The sequence below is a fragment of the Nipponia nippon genome, unplaced genomic scaffold (assembly GCF_047370975.1).
Source record: "Nipponia nippon isolate SJK-2023a ecotype South Korea unplaced genomic scaffold, ASM4737097v1 scaffold_1, whole genome shotgun sequence".
In the NCBI taxonomy this organism is placed as follows: domain Eukaryota; kingdom Metazoa; phylum Chordata; class Aves; order Pelecaniformes; family Threskiornithidae; genus Nipponia; species Nipponia nippon.
Window position 1 is genome coordinate 97771407 of NW_028262290.1, and position 12762 is coordinate 97784168.

A 12762-nucleotide genomic window follows, 5' to 3' on the forward strand; every position below is an offset into this window, starting at 1 on the left:
TGCCTGTACCCTGTTCCAGGAGGAGAATATAAGAGAGGCAGGTGTATAACATTAAAAACCTGCAACATGCCTTGGATGGAAGATCTCTGCAGACAAACCTGCAAACATTGTGAGTGACAACGCAGATTTTCCCTCTTTTAATTTCCTTGCCTCGCCTCCATTTCCTCCTTCTCAACCATCCAAACAGTACAGCGCAAACAAAACTTGCAGTGATTTTGACTGTGAGGTACCCCAAGACTTGCAGGACTGGTCTTTTAGATTTCCTGCCGGGTGGCAAATAGGTACTTCGTTAGTCTGGTCATGGCCTTGGTCGAAATGCACCTCGTGTCTGTTGTCCAGGTTGCTGTGCTTGTGTCCTGCTTTGCTAGACCTACATGTCTCTGTCTGGCCTTGTAGCTATGCTCAGGACCTGCAGATCTTTCTGAGGTCTGAAAAGCCAGTGGAGCCTGAAATCAGCATTAGTTTGTCAGTGATTGAAACTCATTTCCGTGCTTTAGTCCTGTGGACACTTCAGCTTATAGCCCACACCTTGACACACAGTTAACGCAGATAGCTAAATAACACAGGCTTAGTGGAAGAGGTTTCTGCAAACAACTGTTATTTTCTTAGGCAGCAGATTTCAAAGGCGTGAAGGCTGGGTGAGCCCTGGGCCATGATTTGCTCAAGCTGTATCTACACCACAAGCATGGAAGCAATTGCCAGTGCTGGATTTAGCTGGCCACCATGCGCTGTGTCCCACCTCGGGTGAGATTCGGGTACTTCCCCTCGGCTCCCATGCTGGAGAGACCTTCAGGGGCTGGGCTGGCTCAGGCCAGTGTCATCGCCCCGATTCGCACAGCAGTTGTGCAGGGAAAGGCGCACGGGGCCTTTGGGGCCGGCCGGCTCACGGGGTTGTAGCCAGCTGCTCCCCAGCACTCAGGGGGAAACTTCAGAGGGCAGAGTCTGGCACCGCGTTGTGTAACTTTACTTTAAAGAACTAACTGTGATTTTTATATGGAGCGTTTGTGTGCCAAAAATACAGCTCTTTTTATTTAGTGAAATATCCTTTGGAAAACTGTAAAATCATGACAGGTTTTCATATTTATTTTACATTCAGTTCAGGATTATACGCGATCAGCTTTAGGGCCTTGTAGGAGCCAAGAGAATATAAAGGTTGTCAGAAAATTGGAGGCTTTATACCAGGCTGTTCTGATTTAACTGGCAGACCATTTAAAGTTACTGAGATTTGGGGAGAAGCAGAGCTTTTCAGAAATGTCAGTCTTCTGAGGAGAGTGCTGCAGTTTCTGACTGGCACCCACTCTCCAAAGTACTGACCTCAGCACCGGCAGAGGAACGGCAGCAGCATCTTTAAGCTATATTTTGTTATTATTGTTCAGAAGTTTCCCCCTTTCTGAATAGATAAGTTTCCCCCGGAGATGTAGTAGCATCTGGGCTTTCTTGCAGCTGAGTTTAAAGCCGCCTGGTTCCCTGAAATGAAGTGACAGCTTTTAGTCTTCCACAGGAACGTGTGAATGTATTCAGGTTCATTTATAACACACAGAGAAGAAAATTGATATTAGGGGGGAGGAGGGGGCAGGGGGGAAGAGGAAAGAGAAAAAAATCTTTGAGGGCTTCATCTGCCCAGGCTGGGAAGTAGTATAATACATCCACACGCTTCAGTCCATGTGAGCAGAGTAGTAATGGGATACAGACAGACACACACATGCACACACACACACACAAGCCGGGATCCTTTTCAACCAGTCGAATTATTCCTTCGGTCGAAGGTATTTTTCTTAGTTCTAATAATAAATGCTGAAATCTGGGGTTACTGCAACATACAAAGATAGCCTTTAATATACACAACGTGGGTTACGTCGAACTGTATCCAGTATACAATGACCACATTGTTTCTCTTCTTTTTTTTGTTTCCCCAAAAGTATAAAAGAGCATCATGCTACAGACAGCACATTTTAGTCTGAAATGGAACTGGCAGAGGATTTCAGTGGAAAGTTGATTTATTTCAAGGGATTATGGGAGTCCAGGGATAAAGCTGGCACCCGGCCACAGGGAGAGCCCTTGACCTAGAAGCAGGAACAGTTTTCAAAGCTGTACATGTACATAACTGAGCAGAACACTTTAATTTAGTGCAGAGCATAACCTGAATTCCTTCTCTGAGGGAAGATGAAAGAAAGAAATCTTACTTCTTAGTAGGACGTTGGAAGCTGTATCCAAAGCTCGTTGCCTATTTTACATCTTATTCTGCAGCATTGCAGGAAGCAATTGTTTGTGACAAAAGGCCACTTTCTTCCCTGCTTAACTGGGAAAGCAAATTGAGCTGCCACTCATAAAACCAACTGGATACAGAATTAATTTGCTTTTCCTGATAGATGAAACAAGTTAACAGGCCACTGCAGGTTACTCTCTGAGTCAACATATGAAACATAATTTCATTGCCTTTCCTCCCCCCTTCCTCTAGGCCTTGAGTGGTAATTATAAAGACTTCAAATCTCCCTAGTGACATCAGCTGGTTAAGAAAATTTGGATCACAGGAATAATGTAACCCAGAGCCTGCTTTCAGCAGCATTGTTCACACTCCAGAGAAGGTAATTCTATACAAAATACTCTTCTGTAACTATGCTCTATTAATTTTAGTGGTAGTTTTCGGTAAGCTTCACATCGGGATTCACATCATCTGGCCTATTCCTTAGTCAGAAGGTACAAAGCATAACAGCAACAGAGCGAGTCTTTAAAATGATATTTTGGAGCCTTTCATGAAGACTGTGTCTTATATCAAACATGCCATAATAATTACATTTACTAAAACTTCCTAAGCAGTAATAGGCTTCTAGCTTGGCTGGCCTTGAAATCAATCATAAACTTCAGCCGTCAAATTAAGTGCTTTATTCTGCAGCTCTCACTCCGGCCAAACATCCGCAGGCATCTGTAGGTATCTGACCTGAATCAAGGACTCTGGGTTTGAGCCCTGCGTTTCCAGACAGTGCGTCTGACTGATACTGCAAAACCGCAAAATGCCAGATGGCTTCAACATATTACATAGCTCCCTGTATGGGCATCCACCGACAGCGTGTGCCTTCCTGTAAAATTTCACATGCTGAAACAACTTCTTGCAGTGTGGAGACAACACTGTGCCTGAAAACAAAGATTTAACGACATTGGCGTTGCTCAGCCTCTTGTCAACTTCTGGTCTGGGAAAAATTTTCAGCTGTTCTAAAATTAGAAGATAGCGTAACGCTGGCTAGAATAGGGCATAGTCTGGGCAGGCTTCTTCATTATCAGTTTCCTTGTTGAACTTTAATCCTTATTTTATGACCCTTCTGCTGTTTTGGGTTTAGCTTACATCATGGGCACAAACCGCCCGTCGTGGCAGATTTGCACGGTGATTTTGCCACGTGCGTTAAAACGAGACTACTGGGTTCGTTTCACTTGTCAGCTATAGCGAGCAGGGACCGAGGGGCCTTCCCACCACCCGACCTGCAGCTGGGTTGGATCCCAGGTAGGAGGCTGGTGGTCTGGGGGGCCAGGGCCAGGGAAAGCGGTCCTTTTGCCCTGTTACCTAAGGCAATCTTGACTGAGACTGCCAGATCCCTTTGCATGCTAACTGGTCTGCTGGTTTCCTCATAACTCGCACACAAATACCCTCGGTCTCTAGGGAAATGGGAAAGAGCCACGGAGCCAGCTCTGTGCAACGGAGGGAGCCTCCTTCCTCAGTGTATGCGTACACCCTTTTGTCAGGCTCTGGAGGGCAGGCCCTGACCCTTTGCATTTCCTGAGCTAAGTCTTTCAATGCCGTGAAGTTTTTTGAGCGCCCAAACCATGCTTCTGGGCATGCCCTGAACCAGCATTGGCAAAACTGATGGGGTTGGTTCCTGCTTCACTACTTAATCTGGGAAAGAGAAAGAAGGTAAACTCAGCGCTCAGAGGAGAGCCTAGGTTAGTCCTGCTTCCTTAACGCGTGCAGTCAAGACCTAGGTACGGCAGCTTTATCCGTGTGTGCCTTTGTTTAGCTCTGGCATTTGGGATCTAACGCCAGGTACTGTAGGAGATGCGGGCAGTGCAAATGCATGGCGTAAAACCTGGCTGCGTTTGTCACGCAGAGGAGTTTGAGAGTCCCCATGAGACGCAAGGGTATTAAAGCCTGCCTGCAGACAGCGGCCGGAGTCTTTTCTTGAGCATACCTGTTTCTTCAAAAGCCATAGGAATCAGGCCTTGCAAGCCTGATACTGAACTGAGTGACACAGAAATGTCTCCCAGTGCATGCTGAAGAAAATTATGAACTGCTAACTCATTTTATCGCTCATGCAGCTGCATGGGCAGTGGTGTGTATTTGGTAAGGCTAGCTTTGTCCTCACCATCCCCACTGTGATGTTCAGGAATCCCTGAGAGCCCAAGAGGCTGCCGTTATGGGGCACGAACCACCGTGCCACATAACACAGTGTACATCCCTTTGCCCATGCTCCCCGCAAGTCCTCCATGTCCTTTCTGAAGAAGTCTTAGATCTGAGATGTCATAAGTACTCCAGGTGTTGCTGCAGACCTTGTTATCTAGGGTATTTGCCCACAGCACATCCTTGGGGAGCGCTTTGCGTCAGGATTTCACGAGGAGATAGGGAGGACAGGAGGAATGCATTTGCTTTAAAGGTTAAAAAAAAAATTCATCTTTGTGTGTTGAATGCTTTTTGCAGCCAGGTGACCAGGGATGTTGTGTGCAGAAAGCGATGCTTGAACTCATTTTCAGCTTATGTTGTAACTCCCCGCCTTGGCATTAGTACTAGTAAGTTTGTAATCAAATACATGGCAGCTGCACCAGTGGGCCAATAAGGTCACTTTTAATTCACAGCCCTGTCTGTGGTTTGGTGGGGAAAACATAATTATGAAATCCCTTGGGAAAGGGCTGTCTTGATGTGGCCAGGCATCTTACCAGTAGTAAGTATTTATATAGCATCTTTTCTACCGATAGAAATTAATAAAAAGGAAGAATAGAAACACTTAATGTTGCTTTTACATAGCAAAGAAACACATAACTGATTTTACTGTGTGTTGCTTATAATTACTCTCTTTTGTATCTACTAATTACGGCAAAGAACCGGAGAACTCTAGTGACAGTAGTGTTAACTGAATGAAATTTTAGTTACTTTAGCTTTAGTGAATCATTTGTCTTCCTCAACTTGATTTACTAATATCTTATTTGACAAGACTCCCCATTCTGTGTATTCATTTTGTAGTTAGAGAGGGCTTGTTTATAATTTACAGTTTAAGTCTGTGCTATTATTTTGCACTGTCAAAGAGCATCTGTTACAGTAGATAGCTCTTCATATGTTAGCGCCACATAAAATAAAGCACACCAGCCGCCTTAGCAGCCAGTTTATGAGCACCCTGCAACATTCAACTGTGTAAAGGTGAATTTCTTTTGAAAGGGCAGAAAATGGAATTGCGTAAGTGAACTCTGTGGGGTCACCTACGGTGGGATGAGCTTGTGTTACCTGTGTAGGACTTGCTCACACCAGCCGTGCGATCCAGATTCAGCACTCTGGTTCTCTGGGTGGGGTAAAAGCCCGGCTAAAATTTGTTTGTAGGCATTCGATTGTTACCTGATTATCACTACAGGCATCCCAGGATTTTAACCACAAGCTTTCCAGAAGATAGCCTATGTACTTTCTGCTTCTATAGGGCTACTTATAAGTAGACTGTAATTAGAAGATCCGAATTAGATATAACCACGTGCAGACAAACTCTAGCATAGCTTTCTTGCCAGTACAGACAGGACCAAGCCATTTCAAAGCACGTTGGAATTAATGTTGTTTACCTTGTGACAAAGCCCCAAACCCCTTCAATGAACCCTAGCAAGAGACCTGTCATATTGAGGGTTGGTTATGAAGCTTTACTTCTTTTATGCTTGATCATAATTCTTTATTTCTGTTTGTTTGTTTGTTTACTTGCAGAGCACAGTAAAAGCAGTAGTTTATGAGGCTCCTTTTCACTGTACTTTGGTGGAGAAGGCAAGCAAGGGCTCTCGACAGTGAAGCTGGCACCAGGTAGCTCTCGTGTCATTTGCCCAAATGTGCAAGGTTTTACCACTACTGGCAAGACCATCACCCTTGTTCAGTCGTGCTACAGCTTTGAACGCATAGATCATACCATCACTATGAGTATTATGCCTCTTTCTACAGAAAAATGAGTTGCGTCCTCACAGATCAAATCAAGTCATATACTGACTACAGGGGCATAACTGTGTTCAGCGTGGGCTTCCTGTGCAGCTAAAATTGTAGCCTAGCCAGCCTTAACAGAGCTCTTTTTTTTTTTCAGAGTAAAGCTGATCACCTAAAGCCCAGAATACTACTCGCTCACGTTGATCTCGGCTGCGGTTGTGGATGCTCATAATTTTAAGAAATCAGGCCTTATGTTACCTGTTAGAGACCACACAGCTAGTCAGTGACGAGCGTTGTACTTTTTCCAGCTACTCACAGACTCGCAAAAGTATGAGGTTTAAAAGAACATGAAAAAATGACTCCAAATGTAATAAAGTTTAAATAACAAAGAATTGCACATTGCTAGTTACATCAAGCATTTATTGTTCCATTTTACTGTGTGTTTCCTTTGATCTATTTTTAAGTCATTGCAAACTTCGTTAAAATCCAAATTCCAGAATCTCCCCCCTCAAAAGTGTCCTTTTGCCTTGGACTCACATTTTGAGAAGCCTATTTCTTTTGTGTTACTAAAATGCCAAGATTTTAATGGAATGCTTTATTAGGTTTCCAAATGCTTCTGGCCAATAACAAGCAAAGTTCAGCTCAGTAGTTTTAATCTCAGAAGCATCAAATCTCTTTTTCCCCACATGTGAGAAGAGCCATGCAGCTCTGAAGAAGATTAAAGCTGTAAGTTCTGACATTACAGGGGCTAATGCTTTCAGAGTCCAGACCAGGACGGGTTATTTTATGCAAGTTTTTCCTCATGTGAATTTCCAAGACTATTGATAGCCTTCAGTTTTGCCTGGGCTTTTTTTTTCTCCCTGTCCTCAGGTATGCTATTCGAAGAAGGTGAATACGTTGCTTTTTCTTCTGTTCTGCCTCTCCGCTTTATTTTAATGTTAAGAGGCAAATTATATCATTTTCATTACCAGTGCAGCTCACAAAACCACGTTACTCAAAGACATCAGGATCAGCAGTCAGCCACCCTCAAAATAGGCAGCTGTAAATCTAGAGTGCCTATACTTTCTAAATGGAGAGAGGCTTTTACATTAATCTCCTGGACTTGCTGAGTACTGGTACGGTGCCCAAACACGAGTAAGTAAACTCAATTAGTAAAAATAGACATGACGTGGCAGTTCAATATATGGCATTTGAGCATGTGTGCTACAAAAACCAGAAGTGCTCGCTTCAAGACCCAGAGACTCTGTTTTGTACATATGATTCAGTTATTTTCCTGGTTGCCAAATACCTTGTAAAAAACAACAGTAGTATTTTATTTTCACAAAGATGTAGTACTGCTGTCGTTTACACAGGTGTAAATCTGGAGAAACTCAGCTGACTTGTCAGGACTCTGGATGTTCAGCAACTCTGAAAAATTACATTTTTCAGCTGATGCTTGAAAGCTGGTACGCAAAACAGCTTTAACGTTCATGTGTTTTATATATGCAGAATTACATGGAATGTACTATTATAGGCAGATAAGAAACATTTGCAAGAAATAGTTACTTTTTGGAGCTTTGTTCTGCATAACAGGGCAAGTCTGGGTACATTAATTTGCAGCTTAAGACTTCAGGGAAAGTCTCCTTCTTTACCCCCTTTGGCAATGTAGCAGACTACACCTCTTTTTTTATGGCAAGCTGATCAAAGTCAAATTATTCAAGAGCAAGTTCTCTAAGATCCCTGTGCTCCGCTGCATAACAGAAGGGCTTAGGTCTGGGTGTGGTGTTCTTGACCTTCTAGTCTTTTGTCTTTTCGGCCTGTTTTACTTCCTCTGTCTGCCGGGTTTTAGCCAGGAGAGCGATCTAAAGAGACCCTGTTTGTTTTCCGTGCACATTATGATAGGCTGCCATTGTGTAACGACATACAGTATACAGGATAAAACACCCTGCTTATTATAGTGTAGTTAAAAGGCCTGTCACTATTTCCATTTCAAATTCCTATTTTCAGGAGTTTACTACTGAGCCGTAACAAATTGCAGGCAGGAAACTTGGCAGTCACATTCCCAGCCTAAGAGCAAATTCTTTTACCAACTTTAAATAAATAAATTAATTAATATTAATGGCATGTGCTCCCAGCATGCAAAGTAAAGGAGGTTTTGTTATTGTTTTGTTTTGTTTTATCCTTGAAACAAAAGATGAAGATTAAGCAGAGTATTTACATACCAAGTGTCCCTATACAAGAGTTCTACAACAGACGGAGAGCAGTGTTACCAAGTGATGGAGATGATTATCTGGTGGGCATTCCCGATGAGAGTGAGCTAATTCTCCTAACAGGAATAGCAATACAGAAGGGCTATTAATCAACGTATACAAGAAAAAGCTGGGAAGAACAGAAGAGAGTTGTGTATCACAAATACTGATAATGCCAGCAAACTGCAGCTTGATAACCACGATGGGTGAGAGTGAAATTCTTTGGGGTTAGCTTAAAAGGAATAAACATCAAAACAAAACAAAATAGTAACACCGCAGAGTTGAAGAGTTTGAAGTGGAATAACTAATAGGTGAACATTTTCACGGTAAATGTATTTTCAGTATATTTCAACAATCCAGATTTTAATTATGCAGCCAGATATTCAGAGTTTGAAGTCCTGAAACAAGTAAAAAACAATTTTTGGTCTCTTGTCCGGATAGCTGAGTTTTCAAGCTGGTGAATGCCCCTAGCTTATCTTTCTGTTCACTGAAGATTTGAGCACTATAAGGAATCTAGGAGCCGGTGACTGTAAACGATATGAATTCAACATGCTATTAAGGGAAAGTGCTACTACAAGAGCAGCAGATTCAGAGGAAGCAACGTACCAGAACTTAAGAAACCCCATGAACATTTTGGCTAGTAAGAAGCATTAGAAATGCTAACATATAAGAAGATAGATGAATCCTCGGAAAGCACAGTAAGTAGGGAATATCAGGTTACAGTTCTTCAGAAGAAGAACAAAAGGGGCTTGGTGGTTGTTGGAATTTCTTCTTTCATTTTGTTTTCAGGAAATTACAATTTTTGCAGGTTAAAATAAGAAAACATTGTTATTTCACCTTTGGAGAAATTGACCTTTTTGCCCCACTGATCATTTGCTATTTCTGAAAAATCAGCTGGTCTCAAAAATGCAGTCTTTTCTCAGGAGATACCTGTTCCGAGAGAGATGTCAAATAATGGAGTATTTGACTGCATCTTTTACTACAGACAACGTAACCTGTGTGCCTGTGTTGTCAACTGCCTGGGGAGGAAACTCGGCCTCATATAACTGATGTGAGCATCTAGTTCAAACAGGAAAGGGGCGCTGATCCTCATTTAGGAATCTGAGAGATTATTAGAATATGAAAAAAGTTTTTAGGAAATCGCCAAAGGATTAACTTTCATGAGGAGGCTTTCATTTCAAGCTACATCACACAGATTTTTGTCATCTCATTGGAGAGACCTTAAATGTGTGCAAGGTTGAGATAAATGTGTCTTGGTTCAGATAAATGTTTTTGGAGGCCAGACCATGACTCCTGTACAAGCTGAGCCTTTTAGAGACTCTTCCAGAGCCTGCAAGCTCCTCTTCTGCAGTTTTCAGGATGATCGCTACAAGGGACTCGGAGGAGCTATTCAACTTGGCAGTGACTCGCACTGAGCTAAAAGCTTCTGGGAGCGTTCCTGGGAACCTCTGATACTCTGAAGAGACTCCAGCGAGAGACAACACTGGGGCTGGGATGCTTGCCCAGATTATAAACTATGCAGGAATTTCTGTACAGCTGATAAACTCTGCACAGGACCCTGCGAAGTATCTACATTTTGTAACGATACCTACAGGCTCTCAGAAGTATCTTTGGGAAAGCAGCCACTGGTATACGGTACTCGCAAGCTCTGTCCCCTCTGCCCCCTTCTCCCACACTGGGCACACGGTTCGACTATGAGAATTATTTGAGGAATTGCTTGCCATTTTCCCCCCCTCCCCGCTCTCCCCCCCGCTATACATTTTTAACCAGCAGAGGGAAACAGAGGGGCTCAAGAATTAGAGGACTCGTGTGTGATAAACGGTGAAGACTCTGCAAAGAATATATCCTATTATATAAACATAAAAAAAGGACTGAAGCCGTAAGGCAGCAAGGGAGACAAGGTCTCTTCAATATGACTTCAGTTTGCAAGATTATAGGGGTATATTAAAATAACGGTATAATTTGAGCTGTCTCTGGAGGTGGATCACTTTGGAGGTGAGGGAGGTGGTAGTGCCTCTATATGCATCTATCATGTTTACTTCTGGGCACAGCGTTACTGCGGGGGACAGACTGGCCGAAGGAGCAGTATTCAGAGAATAGCAGCAAAAGCGATTGTGGGGAGGCAGAGGTGATCTTGGCTGGGACTCTCTCTGGGCTAACCCGCTCTGCGCTTACCAGCAGGCAAAGGGTGTTCATCCGTGTAGTTATTGCAGAGTAGCTGGTGTCCTGTAAATCCACACCCTTGACTGCCTCACCGTAACTTGTTCACGAAGACGCACCCTCAAGCACATAGCTAACTTTAAGTGTATGATTCAGAATCATTAAGACAACAGGACAACTTGTACACTTTAAATCAAACACCAGGTTTACACACCTAGCTGAAGATGGGCCAAATAAGGGAGAGAAATGATGTAATATTTATGTCCTAAGAAATAAGATGTATCATGGAAAGGGGAGAGACAGATTAAATGGAAAACCATCTGGTAATCCCACTTTTGTAGCATGGCATATTTTTCAGACCTGTTACGCATATAAGTGTGTGAAATAATCTCCTGAGGTTGGTGGGAGATGTCCTATCACTTCAGATTTTTAACACCAGAGTGGGTTGGTTGACAGAGATAGTTTATGAAATGGGAAGGGTTTTAGTCAGTCTGTGTTGCTAAACAAGTATGAAAAAAATGCAGACAGAATCATGGGTTTATTTTTGTTTATATTAATACTGTTTTCTCTTGTCCTTGATATGTGGAATTGTTGCTTTTCTGAGTCCTTGGCTAAGCCTTGGGAAAAGAGAGTATTCTGTATTGCTTTAATAGTAATAATACTTGTGCTTCACTGTGTCACCACTGCTCCGCGAGATAAAATTGTAATTTTTACTACCCCTATTCTACAGGCAGAAGAATGGAGGGAGTGAGGATGTCACAGGACTAAGACCAAGGCAGAGGGACTCAAAACCAGGTTAGAATTGCGGCAGGAGCAGTGATGTCTTTAACAGACTGGTTTGTGTAACAACCAGCTTTGAGAATTTAGGGGGAATATGACAGATGTCTGCAAAGTTCTGGGTAGCACAGAGAGTATGGATAGGGACTGGCCATTCTCTGTCTCGGTGCAAGAGCTGGGAGCGTTGAATGAAGCAGGCAGGATGAGGTGGTTCTTCTTGCATCAGGGACTCGACCTGTGCAATCTGACATAGGAGATTGTAGATGCTTAAAGTTCACATGTACTGAGGGGGAGACCGTACAAGTCTTGGGAGATAAATCCACTGAGGGTTCCTAAATAGGCAGAAACCACATCCTGCTGAGGAAGCCCCTTGAGCTGAAAATAGTGGGAGGCTGGGGAGTACGTGGAGGAAGTAGTATGTAACACCCACGTCTCCTTAAGCATCTGCTTATGACCGCTGTTGTCCTCTAGCCACTGTGTGGCCGTTCTTATGTCCTTTTGCGCAAAGAAAATGAGAATATAAACTGTGAAAAATCTATAGTGAGTAGCCATTTCAGAACTAGTGTCTCTTGAGTAGGAACAGCTTGCCATGAGGTGGTCCTGCCCCCAGGTGTCCACTCCACTCTCTTGGCTATACTTGACCCCATGGCAGAACAATCCATGCAAGAGCGAGTCTATCCCTGTGATAGAAGGTACACTTCCCAAGGGTTTGACTTTTACTATTTTTGGAGAGGCCCTGTGGCAAAAGACACACACTTTGAGAGAAGGCTGAAGATGTGCCTTCAGCGAGCAGGTGTTTCTGGTGTGCTTAGATAGCCAGCTAAGTTCCTTTTGAGAAAACTGCTTTCACGCTGTTGTGTTTTTCTTGTGCTTGCTATATGCCAGGGCTTCTAGAGCTTTGAATAGATATCTTTCATTACCTTAAGTATAAATAAATAAATAATACCACATGAGGACAATACGAGAGCAGATCCAAGGTAGGAAGACAAGTATAAATGGGAGCTCTCCTGTGGAAAAAGTGGGTAGGGAGAAAGAGAGAGACATGATGCAATATTTCAGCCAAGATGGGAACAATTACTGCCTTTAGTAGAAAGGCCTCTGCTGAAGGGTAAAGAGAGAACATGAGGATCTGGAAAATCTCTGAGGGAAAGATGCTGCCTCTGTGCAGTAAGAAGTCAAAGCGATGCCAGTCTAGTTACAAAATGGTCTGCACAAGCAGAAATAATTCTGATTTAAAGTAATATCCTACCTCAGGCTTCCTGTCACTTTTCCCAGGACATTGTTTTTTTTAAACTATGGAGTTTCAGGGTTCTTTGGACATATCCTTGTGACCTTGCAGAAGAAACAGGAAAAATACCCCCTCGGCTTGTCATTGGATGGAAGGTAAATGTTTACCATGCTCTCCTAGGTTGTTGGTCAAAGCCTTGTAGGCTGAGGACTTCTTACCCT

At 43.1% G+C, this 12762-nt stretch overlaps 1 protein-coding gene across 1 annotated transcript in view; it reads left to right on the forward strand.

Moving 5' to 3' along the window:
• The first annotated feature begins 93 nt into the window (after nucleotides 1–93).
• The window catches only part of ATXN1 (ataxin 1), a 240389-nt gene continuing 227720 nt past the window's right edge, over nucleotides 94–12762 (forward strand). Inside the window, exon 1 of the mRNA XM_087763974.1 lies at nucleotides 94–109. The gene's annotated coding sequence lies outside the window, so the exon portion shown is untranslated. The remainder of the gene's footprint in view (nucleotides 110–12762) is intronic.